At 46.4% G+C, this 12,778-nt stretch overlaps 1 protein-coding gene across 4 annotated transcripts in view; it reads right to left on the reverse strand.

The window, feature by feature from the left end:
- DGKZ (diacylglycerol kinase zeta) overlaps nucleotides 1–12,778 on the reverse strand; it is a 202,983-nt gene that overhangs the window by 159,950 nt on the left and 30,255 nt on the right. The window lies entirely within an intron of this gene.

Genomic DNA, 12,778 nt, shown 5'->3' on the forward strand with positions numbered 1-12,778 from the left:
GCCCTGACCCAAGGCAGGCTGCCGGCTCCATCTGGCGTTCTAGGCGCGCATTGCAAGGAGCCCAGCCCGGGCGGGAAAGATTCGGAAACGCAGGGGAGGCCTATGGAGGCGAGGCGTGCTAGCTGCAGCAGTCCTCCAAACAATGAGAACAAAGAGAAGCCGAAGCCTCGGCGAGAGGGGCACGGGAAGCCGGAGCCGCAACCACACGGACTTGTCTTGAGGGGCTGCATTCCAGCCCCGGTGCAACAGGCAGTTGCGGCCGCAGGGGATAATACTCTCTGATTAAGCAAGGAAACGGCACCTGAGGTAGGTGGCAGGCTTGACTGTGGCCGCCGCCTGGGAGTCTGCAGCTCCCAGACTTGGAGGTCTTCTAATCTAAACGGCAAGTTGAATCGGCTTCACTGCTGATTTCAGTGCAGGATGTTGGGGGATGCCTGGGTCACTTCGTAGTGCAGAGGGGCTGGGGCAAATGAAATCTGGCTTTGTTAGAGTCACTGAGCGGGCTATACCTATGCGCTGCAGCAGCCTCTGCTGCTGCCGCTGTTGCGACAAAAGGGAAGGTAACTGCCTGCCTTTTCGTTTCCCAAGAGGACACCACGCAGCCTACGCTTCACAGTGCAGCTACTTGTTGTTTGTTTGTTCGGTTTCTATATCGCCCTTCCAAAAAAATAGCTCAGGGCGCTTTACACAGAGAAAAAATAAATAAATAAGATGGACCCCTTCCTCCAAAGGGCTCACAGTCTAAAAAGAAACATAGGCTAGACATCAGCAACAGTCACTGGAGGTACTGTGCTGCGGGTGGATAGGGCCAGTTACTCTCCCCCTGCTAAATAAAGAGAATCACCACGTTAAAAAGGTGCCTCTTTGCCAAGTTAGCAGGGGTAGCAACTTCTGGGGCGGAACACTGCATAGAACTACTACACAACTGCGCGAAGTTAACAGGTGGCGGTGTAATGAAGGCCAGAGAAAATAAAGCAAAGATGAAATTCCAGTAGTCTTGGGCCAAAACAAAGAGCTATCTTTAGACAAGCAAAGACTTGTGTTTCTTATGATCACCCACATAGGAGACACTCTCAGTCTCAGCAAAAGCTACCAACTGTAGGCTGAAACACCCCAAACGTTCCAACAGAATTTGAAGGAACTCCGCCACCTGGAGGTTACTTGACTTGCGGCTAGAGATCGCAGCAGCAAAAACTAATGATGTTGAGTGTCTCCAAGCAAATTCTCATGATATTGTAACATACTCTCAGTTTCCCCCAGTAGTGAGAAGTTCCAGAGATTACAGCTGCTTGGATTTTGGTTTCATTTGGAAGAGAGACCCTTGGAGACTTATGTGTTTCATTTTCAAATATACCAGTAGAGCACTGGTGAAAGCAATCAGTATGAGCACTCCTATCAGGTAGCAGACCTGCTGCCTTCCATCAGATCCTGAATAAGAACATAAGAACAGCTCTGCTGGATCAGGCCCAAGGCCCATCTAGTCCAGCATCCTGTTTCGCACAGTGGCCCACCAGATGCCGCTGGAAGCCACAGACAGGAGTTGAGGGCGTGCCCTCTCTCCTGCCATTACTCCCCTGCAACTGGTACTCAGAGGCACCCTGCCCTTGAGGCTGGAAGTGGCCCACAGCCCTCCGACTAGTAGCCATTGATAGACCTCTCCTCCATCAAGTCATCCAAACCCCTCTAAAAGCCATCCAGGTTGTTGGCTGTCACCACATCCTGTGGCAGAGAGTTCCACAAGTGGATCACGCATTGTGTGAAAAAGTACTTCCATTTGTTGGTCCTAGACCTCCTGGCAATCAATTTCATGGAGTGACCCCTGGTTCTAGTGTTGTGTGAGAGGGAAAAGAATCTCTCTCTCTCTCCACTTTCTCCACGCCATGCATGATTTTATAGACCTCTATCATGTCTCCTCACAGTCGTCTTTTTCCTAAACTAAAAAGCCCCAGGTGTTGTAGTCTTGCCTCATAAGAAAGGTGCTCTAGGCCCCTGATCATCTTGGTTGCCCTCTTCTGTACCTTCTCCAGTTCAACAATGTCCTTTTTAAGATGTGGTGACCAGAATTGTACGCAGTACTCCAAGTGTGGTTGCACCATAGTTTTGTATAAGGGCATTATAATGTTAGCTGTTTTATTTTCAATCCCCTTTCTAATGATCCCTAGCATGGAATTGGCCTTTTTCACAGCTGCCGCACATTGAGTCGACACTTTCAACGAGCTGTCCACCACAACCCCAAGATCCCTCTCCTGGTCCATCACTGACAGCTCGGATCCCATCAGCATATACTTGAAGTTGGGGTTTTTCATCCCAATGTGCATCACTTTACACTTGCTAACACTGAACCGCATTTGCCATTTTGTCACCCACTCCCCCAGTTTGGAGAGATCCTTTTGGAGCTGCTCACAATCCGTTTCGGATTTCACTACCCGGAAGAGTTTGGTATCATCTGCAAATGTGGCCACCTCACTGCTTACCCCTGCTTCTAGATCATTTATGAATAAATTAAAAAGCACCGGTCCCAGTACAGATCCCTGGGGGACCCCACTTCTTACTTCCCTCCAGTGTGAAAACTCTCCACTGAAACCTACCCTCTGTTTCCTGTCTTTCAAACAGTTAGCAATCCACACATGTACTTGTCCCCTTATCCCATGACCGCTAAGTTTCCTCAGGAGTCTTTGATGAGGAACTTTGTCAAAAGCTTTTTGGAAGTCCAGGTAGACTATGTCAACTGGATCACCTTGATCCACACACTTGTTGACATTCTCAAAGAAGTCCAAAAGGTTGGTGAGGCAAGATTTACCTTGGCGGAAGCCATGCTGGCTCACTCCCAGCAGGGCCTGTTCTTCTATGTGCTTTACAATTTTATCCTTGAGGATGCTTTCCATCAATTTGCCTGGAACGGACGTTAGGCTAACTGGCCTGTAATTTCCCGGATCGCCCCTGGATCCCTTCTTGAAAATCGGTGTTACATTTGCTACTCTCCAGTCCTCTGGTACAGAGCCCGATTTCAGGGATAAGTTAAATATTTTAGCAAGGAGGTCGGCAATTTCACATTTGAGTTCTTTGAGGACTCTTGGATGGATGCCATCCGGCCCTGGTGATTTGTTAGCTTTCAGTTTTTCCAGACAGTTTAGAACATCATCCCTTGTCACTTCTATCCAACTCAGCTCTCTAGCCTCCATCCCTAAAAAGCCTGGTTCAGGAACAGGTATATGCTCAGTATCCTCTGCCGTGAAGACAGATGCAAAGAACTCATTCAGCTTCTCTGCAACCTCCATATCCTCCTTAATAATCCCTTTCACTCCCTCATTGTCTAATGGCCCAACTGCCTCCCTGGCAGGTTTCCTGCTTGTGATGTACTTAAAGAAGTTTTTGTTATTCCCCTTGATACTTTTGGCTAGATTTTCCTCAAACTCTCTTTTCACCTCCCTTATTGTCACCTTGCATTTCTTTTGCCAGAGTTTGTGTTCCTTTCTGTTCTCTTCGTTTGGACAGGCCTTCCAATTTTGGAAGGAAGTCTTCTTCCCTTTTATAGCTTCCTTGATGGTACCCGTTAGCCATGCTGGCATCCTCCTGGACTTAGTGGTACCTTTCCTCCTTTTGGGTATACAATCTAACTGGGCTTCTAGTATTGTGGTTTTGAGTAAACTCCATGCACTCTGGAGCAAAGTGACTCTCCTGATTTCCCCCCTCAGCTTTCTTTTCACCATACTCCTCATTTTGGAGAAGTTTCCTCTTCTGAAATTCAAAATGTCTGTGTTAGACATCCTTGGTGATTCTCTCCCCGCATGTATGCTGAATTTGATGGCACTGTGGTCACTGTTCCCTAAAGGGTCAATGACACTGACGTCATGCACCAGGTCCTGGGTGTCACTCAGAATTAGATCCAAGGTCGCCTTCTCTCTGGTTGGTTCCATGACCAACTGTTCTAGGGCACAGTCATTTAGCGTATCTAGAAATCTGACCTCTTTGTCCTGACTTGAATGTGAATTTACCCAGTCTATGTGTGGGTAATTGAAATCACCCATAATTACAGCCCTGCCTCTCCTTGATGCCTCCCTGATTTCCTCCTGCAACTCCCAGTCACTGTCGACATTATGATCCGGAGGGCGATAGCACGTCCCCAGTAGCACGTTCCCTTTCCGGCCTTGTATAGTCACCCACAGGGTTTCTGTGGAGGACTCCAGTCCACCTAGGTTTTCTAGCTTGTTAGATTCTATCCCTTCTTTAACATACAGTGCTACCCCTCCTCCAAGGCGCCCCTCCCTGTCCTTTCTATAGAGTTTATACCCAGGGATAACAGTGTCCCACTGGTTCTCAGTGTTCCACCATGTTTCTGTTATGCCCACTATATCTATTTCTGCGTTAGCAACCAAGCACTCCAGCTCGCCCATCTTGGCTCGGAGGCTTCTGGCATTGGCATATAAGCACCTATATGCTGAATCTCTCCCCGGATGTATGCTATTCTTTTGACTCTTTGACCTGCTGGCACAGGCTCCCATCTGCTCTTTATGCGGTTCTGCTCTGTCCCCTTCTGTTTTATCTGAATTCTGATGAGCCAGACTGCTACAGGTTGTGTCATCATCCTGCTTTGCTTCTGGTGATCTGTTTGCACTCCAGTTTGCTTCAAAACATTCTGCACCTTTTCATTAAGTAGCTGTACCTCTTTCCTCTTTGCTGTTTAAGTGGTTACACTTGTGCCCAGACATTTTGTCTTCGATTATGACAATAACCCATTCTTCATGGCTGCACAACTGTATTTATTCAGTATGAAACATGACTCTCATTCCTGAGCACAGTCCTAATACAAATGGTAATAGAACAGAACAAATGACTGTATAAAATAATGAAGGGTGCTTGCTGGGGCACAAGAGAGGGGACTTTCTCTTGAGTACAGCCCTAAGTTGCTGCTTCCTGCTCTTTGCAGTTGTTTGAGTTGTGGGGCTGAGTATCTGCCTCCTGGCTGGGAGCCAGCTGGGTCCCAGAGCATGGTCCAAGATAGGGCTGTGTACAAACCTGTTTGGAGGCCCTTTTATGGCTGTCCACCAAGACACTGGTGGTTCGAGGGGTTCGAAGGTGGGCATGGGACAATTTTAAGGGTGGGGGAGGATACACTTATCCCTCCCTCTGCTCTTCCCCTGCCAGTGGTCTCTTGAAAGCCAGACTGGCAGGGCAGCAGCATACCTCCTCACCCACCCTTAAAGTTGTCCCACCACCACCTTCGAACCGGCCCCCACAGGTTCCATGCACATCCCTGGTCCAAGGGCACACGATACAGCCACCTTGCTGAAGCTAAGTAGGTGTTGATGTAATGCCTGGATGGAAGACCCATGTATGCCACCTTTTGGGGATGAGGCCATCACTCAATAGGGATGTGCACAGAACCACTGCTGGGCAGTTTGAAGGTGGCGGGGGTGCCTGTGTAGACAATACTGAGCTAGATGGACCAGTGGTCTGACTCGGTATAAGGCAGCCTCCTATAACTGACATGCTTAGCTGTCAGCTTTCAAACTCGTTCCCTTGCCTTGGAAGTTTGCAGCATTGCTTTAGCATGCTCATAATTTGAACTTCCTCAAAGAACCAGGATTGCTATTGTTCTTTTTGGAGAATGCTTTTGATCCAGTGCAGTGTTTCCTCTAACAGGGATTCCCAGACATTGTTGACTACAACTCCCAGAATTTCCAGCTACAATAGCATTTGCTTGGGGATTATGGGAGTTGTAGTCAACAACATCTGGGAATCCCTGTTAGAGGAAACACTGTTCCAGTGGTTATTGTTCTGCACCTCTACACAGTATGTAGTTTCATCATTCCAAACCTTGAATCAAGTCAGTACAATGCTGGCAAGTGCCTTGACACCTTGTCTACACAAAATCCAGCAACAAGTTGAAGACTGCCAATGCCTAGTCCTGCCCTATCTAGTCCAATTCACCATATCTGCCCAAAGGAAAATTATCTGATTCGTAGTGCAAACCCACCCAACTCCTATATCTAGTACTACAAATCTCTGATGCCTGAGAGGCCATATCAGTCCAGGAACAAACTAATGTGCTGCAGAAGCACATCACTGGAGGCAGCTGTAGTAGAAAATTAGTAACTGGAGAGACCTGTTGAAGAAAGAAAATGTTTAGGAATCACCTTCTGATCATTAAGTTATACCTAATCCTATAAGGGAATGTAGGGGGAACATACAGATCTGACCTGGAGGAAATTCATAGCTTCAGATATGGCAACCACTTAAGCCCTAAGTAGAAAAGTAGGCTGTCCACCAAGACTTATCAAGAGAAAGTTCTCTAGCATGAACCCATCCCACTGACATCCTCTGTGTATCTCTGATACCTCCAAGGAAAGAAGAAAAATACCAAGAAACCAGGAGCAAAGAAAATTCTAAAAATTTGAGATGAGCTTTTAGGGTTCTAGAAGAATTCTCAACTTCACCTACAATTATTAAGACCTGAGTAGCTGCTCCCTAAACACAGAAAAACACAGGCAGATGGCACCTTTCAACTTTATGCCGTCAATAACTATTCACCACTATGCTTATTTACAATTATTTACCATGTGCCAGCTAGTGCAATGGACACTTTGGGAGTTCCACTGACAAGAACCAAAGGCTCAATCTCTCATGATAACATGAACTTCTGTGGGTGCTAGATATAGCAGTGACAACCACTGCTATACCTGAGACTGGGAGATTCTTAACAAAACAAGAGACTTGTCAGGCAAATTAGTCTCTCATCTGTCTACTAATCATCCATTCTCATAAATGAGAGAGCTGATGTCCTGTAGTAATGTTGCCTCCTCTGCAAAGGGAGCTCCACCAATATTTTCTTCCATACTATATGGGACAGAAAAGGTAGATGTTCCAAAATATCTGTTAAGGTACCTAATCTGCTTTTAGCTTATTTCAGCAGACCTTTCCCATACCTTATATATTTCTTTGTGATAATGTTTTAATGACTGTCTTATCCAACACTTCTACAGTTTTAGAGACTTCTACATTTTTTAAAATGAGTTTTGTTGTAAGCTGCCATGAATTCATTTATGAAGAATGGCAGCATATACATCTTTCAAATAAATAATGCAGGTTGGTACCTGCTGCTCCACCATTCCTGGCCATGTGTACCTATCATCTGTTAGCAGGGTAACAGTGCTGGTCTTGCTGGTTCTACAGCAGAAGTTAGAAGGGGGTCATCCTTGAACATCTGCATGTACAGGTGAAACTCGGAAAATTAGAATATCGTGCAAAAGTCCATTAATTTCAGTAATGCAAATTAAAAGGTGAAACTGATATATGAGACAGACGCATTACATGCAAAGCGAGATAAGTCAAGCCTTAATTTGTTATAATTGTGATGATCATGATGTACAGCTCATGAAAACCCCAAATCCACAATCCCAGAAAATTAGAATATTACATGGAACCAAGAAGACAAGGATTGTAGAATAGAACAATATCAGACCTCTGAAAAGTATACAGTTTACTGTGCTTGATTGGCCAGCAAACTCGCCTGACCTGACCCCATAGAGAATCTATGGGGCATTGCCAAGAGAAGGATGAGAGACATGAGACCAAACAATGCAGAAGAGCTGAAGGCCTCTAATGAAGCATCCTGGTCTTCCATAACACCTCATCAGTGCCACAGGCTGATAGCATCCATGCCACGCCGCATTGAGGCAGTAATTGCTGCAAAAGGGGCCCAAACCAAGTACTGAATACATATGCATGCTTATACTTTTCAGAGGTCCTATATTGTTCTATTCTACAATCCTTGTCTTCTTGGTTCCATGCAATATTCTAATTTTCTGGGATTGTGGATTTGGGGTTTTCATGAGCTGTACGCCATGATCATCACAATTATAACAAATTAAGGCTTGACTTATCTCGCTTTGCATGTAATGCGTCTGTCTCATATATCAGTTTCGCCTTTTAATTTGCATTACTGAAATTAATGGACTTTTGCACGATATTCTAATTTTCCGAGTTTCACCTGTAATATGCAGGGGTTAATTGCCAATCATATCTCATTTATTATTATTCCAGATTTATTGTCATTGCATTTGAGTCCCTCATCAATTTGGCCCAGGGATGAAGTATTAGATGCTTCCATGTTACAGACTCTGCCAAGGCTGTTGTCCTCCACCAGCATTGACTTCAACAACATTTTTTCCAACAATGCTAACAGCTATTCCTGTCGCCTACATTTCCAGGCACCACTTCCTGAACTTTTTTTGTTCCATTGAGATTTAGATAGCCCTGCTAGTTCTGCAGAACAAAATGCAGCATCCAATATAATTTTTTTAAACTAAGGTCACACATTGACCTTCCAAAAGGTCAACGTGTGACCTTGACACACAAGACAGCCCAGTAACATAAGTGGATTTGGTAGTTTCTCCAGTGGGGTAGCTCCGCTCCAAAAGCACCCCACTAAGGGCCTTTCCAGACTATTGTAGCATTGCAGAGAGAACATACCATCTTTGCTCCAAGTTACCAGCAACATGCTTGCCATTATGAAGCGTGATATGTGTATGTATATCGGTAGGCATATCGGAAGGACTATGAGGGGATGAGATCATTGTGTCTGCTGCAGGATCTCTGCTAATGGTGGGTGGGCCAACTACTGCAACATGGCCTCATGTGCAACGCTTAATTTTTTCTACTAAAGTAAAGGGAAGTTGTCAATGTATGTGGGAGAGGGGACATAAATGGGATGAAGGCTAAAATTATTCCCTACTCCTACTTATTTATAACCCACCTTTTCCCCACCATGGAAGTCATAAGGTTCCCAGGTAGTCTCCAATCCAGGCACAACTATACCCAAGCCTGCTTGGCTTCAGCAAAGTGGCTGCATCATGTACACTGAGGCCATGCCCTGCTTGACCTCCAGCCCTTCAAAATCAAGCCTGTTCTTAGCTGCCTAGTCTCATCTCGAACTCTTGTTTCTCTGTCATGCTAAGTGTGACAATACAGTCAGTGGGTTGCTGATGACAACTGTACACGTAATGTTTGCAGCCAGCAGGGAAAACATCCAGAATAAGCTATCACAGAAACAATGTTTAAAAAATAAAAATAAAAAATTCACTAGCAGCTAGGAGTGTTTCTTTCAAAATGGTGCTAGGCTGTGTCTGTGGCAGGACACAGTGATGTCATTCACACAATCAAAAACTGAGCTTTACTTGGGTTTAGGAGCTGTGTGTGATCCCAATGTTCGGTTGTGTGGAAGTAAAGTAAGAGGAAAACCTGGGTAGAAGTATTTATGTGCAGAGATGCTCTTACCCCTGGACTTCCGGGCAGAAGCCTGGAGCCTCCATAACCCCCGGGGGCCCCCAAATCCTCTTTAGTCTGTCCCAGGTGATGTGGTCATTGTGCTGTGCTGCTGGCCCGTGCAGCACCAGATGGCCAAACATGACTTCTGCTTTAAGAGACAGAGGAAGGGAAAGAAATATTTGGAATGGGAGTATTTTAAGTCGCATGTTGAAATGTTTCTGCTAATGCATATTTGCATAAATAAGGGCTGCTCAACTTCGGCCCTCCTGCAGATGTTGGCCTACAATTCCATAATCCCCAGCCACCGTGGTCAATAGCCAGGGATTATGGGGAGTTGTAGTCCAAAAACAGCTGGGGGCGGGGCTAAGTTGAGCAGGCCTGGCATAAATATACCTGTATTATATTACATTCTTGTGAGTTCAGTGGATGTTTGTGCCCTCAAGAACCCATGTGTAAAAAATACCGTGAGCCGGGTCTCACAATCAGTGAGACCCAGTTTGGAAAGCTCAGCGGGGAGAGCAGGCTAAGCCCGCTCTCCCCACAGACGATCTGGGCGGGAGCCCTGAGCAGCCGAATTGGCCGCCCACATGATTGCCGGCTCCATGATGGAGCCGGTGGGGGCTGGGGAGCTCGGGAGCTGCGTGGCCCCAGAAGCTCCGGTATGCCCTGTGTGAGTGTGCAGAGCATACTGGAGAGACCCCTGGAGCAGGGAGGTGGCTTTTTGCCTCCCCTCTGGGGGTCTACTCATGAGTAGCTGCAGCACGGAGCCACGGCTACTCACAATCGGGAAGCTCAGGTTAGCGGAGCGCTTGCTCCGCTAACCCAGGCTAAGGGGAGGGCTAAAAAAGCGGGTGACCCACTTTCACTCAACCGGACTCGGCTGCGAGCCCAGTGAGTCTCACGATCGGTGGAAAGCGGGCTAAACACCCCTAGCCTGCTTTCCACTGATCATCAGAATAGCTCCTGTGTGTGACATGGTGTATATGTATTTAGGGGGGTGATGTTTAACTTGGGGGGGTGGCTCCATTGGAGGGGAGGGCCTCCCAAGGCCTTTAGGTCCAGGCTCCAAAATTACCTCGGTTCACCTTTGATTGTGTGGAAGCAAGGTAGGAAGAAAAGCTGCCCAGGTTTTCCTCCTACCTTGCTTCCACACAACTGAAAATTGAACATAGGAAACTGCCATATACTGAGTCAGACCATTGGTCTATCTAGCTCAGTATTGTCTTCACAGACTTGGCAGAGGCTTCTCCAAGGTTGCAGGCAGGAATCTCTCTCAGCCCTATCTTAGGAGGGAGGGAGGCAGCCAGGGAGGGAACTTGGAACCTTCTGCTCTTCCCAGAGCGGCTCCATCGCTTAAGGGGAATATCTTACAGTGCTCACACTTCTAGTCTTCCTTTCATATGCAACCAGGGTGGACCCTGCTTTGCTAAGGGGACAAGTCAGTTTCAGTTTATTTATGGTCACAGACCAAAAGGGGACAAGTCATGCTTGCTACCACAAGACCAGCTCTCCTCTGATCCCAAACCTGTGTAGAACACAGCTTTTGACTGTGTCAGTGACCTCAGAGTTCTGAGTTGGAAGGAAAGGATACTACAAACACAAGCATAGTTCCTCTCCTCCTTTTGCAGCTGGGCTGTGGATATAAAAAGGGATGTACTTACTTTGCTGCTCTGAAAGAGGAAGTGAGCAAGCTTCTTTTCATCTTTGACTACTACAAATAGGCCCAGCCAAAATTTGTGGATTCCTGAGCATGATGAAATATTAGTAGAATGGGACAGAATGTAGGATATTGGATTGTGGAGGATCCAAACAATGTTCTTCGAGATAGTGCATCTGGTGTGAGGCATCCACACATTCTCCTCTCAGCTAATTGTAGGTGGAAATAACATTTTTTCAACACACAGATTGCAAGTTGCCAGGATGTATGTGTATTATCAGGGGTGTATTGGAGGGGGGACGCGCCAATACTTCTCGGCTTCTCCAGCCATGGGGACTGTCATGGAGAATGTCTGCACTTCTGAATTTGCAACTACACCACTGGTACTATACAAACACTGTGCAGTAGCACTATTGACAGGACACTTCTGCCTCTTCCCCATGGGCCCACACAATTTTGAAACCAATTTTTACAATGTACATTCATTTTGCTGATTTGTTGGAGAACAAACCTGGAAGAAATGAGTCAAGTTTCCTCCTTGCAGCATTTCCCAACTATGTCATGAACCTTATTTATTTTAAGAATGTTTTTGGCAAACTTGATTATATCATTGCTTTAAAAAAATAATAATATAGCAATAGCACTTACATTTCTATACCGCTCTATAGCCGGAGCTCTCTAAGTGGTTTACAATGATTTAGCATATTGCCCCCAACATTCTGGGTACTCATTTTACCGACCTCGGAAGGATGGAAGGCTGAGTCAACATTGATCCCCTGGTCAGGATCGAACTTGTAAACCTTCTGGTTACAGGGCGGCAGTTTTACCACTGCACCACCAGGGGCTCTTATACCAGGGGCACCAGGGGCATTATAAACAATAAAATAGCTCCTCATTTCACCTGAAGCCACAACCTTTCCCAAAAGCTAAGAAGGACGATAAAAGAAAGCCTCTGAAGGTGCACTTAAAAACAGTTTATTAAGGCCCTGGACATGTTTTCGGTTTACACAAATGAATTACTCTTAAGTGGTCATCCTTGCAGGTTGCCGAGGCTCAGCATCCATGTAACCAACAGCCATGCCTGAATATGTAAGAGATGAGTCCATCTGTGTAAATATTACTAGGAGGTTATATTCAGACATTGTCAATGGATCACAGCATGGGAGGATGTGAGTGTGAGAAAGAAGCACAATGTATTAATGGAAAGGCACATGAGCAGGGGACAGCGCCATGTGTTTATGGATAGGTCCCCCTCCATGCCTTTCCTCCTTGTTTATTGTTTTCTCTCTCACCTAAAGCTGGTATTCAAAGCTTATCTCCCTGTGGTTTTGGAAATGGGGACTGTGTCCAAGACAAGTCCAGCCTGCCCTCTCGCTCAACAGGAGCGCTATTTATGCTCACCAAGTGTAACATTGATTTCACCTAGGAAACTCACACCTGTTCCCTGGAAATGGAAGCAGCTGTCACACCACTCCCTCACACACACACCCCCCCACACACCTTCTTTGCAAAGCAAATGAATTACAACCAGCTCCTTCCTCCTCAAATTTGTCACACACCGTGCAGATAGCAGGCTCACTTCGAGCTCGGCACACAGGAGCCTGGAGAGAGAAATTTGCCTGGTGTGAGCATCCCCAGGGCAGGGTTGTTCTTCAGAGTGGCTGGCAGAGCCCTTTCAAACAGACTCCCCCCCCCCCCCAAAAAAAAAATTGGGGAGGGGGAGACCTTAGTCCTCACACAACATTCCAGACCGAAATGCCGATGCCTTTTTGCAGCTTCATTAGAAAGCGGACTTCTTGAGGCGGAGTGGGGAGGGCTCCTGGAAACACACTCATTTCCCCCGCCCGCCCCGCT

Source organism: Hemicordylus capensis, chromosome 1, assembly GCF_027244095.1.
Source record: "Hemicordylus capensis ecotype Gifberg chromosome 1, rHemCap1.1.pri, whole genome shotgun sequence".
In the NCBI taxonomy this organism is placed as follows: domain Eukaryota; kingdom Metazoa; phylum Chordata; class Lepidosauria; order Squamata; family Cordylidae; genus Hemicordylus; species Hemicordylus capensis.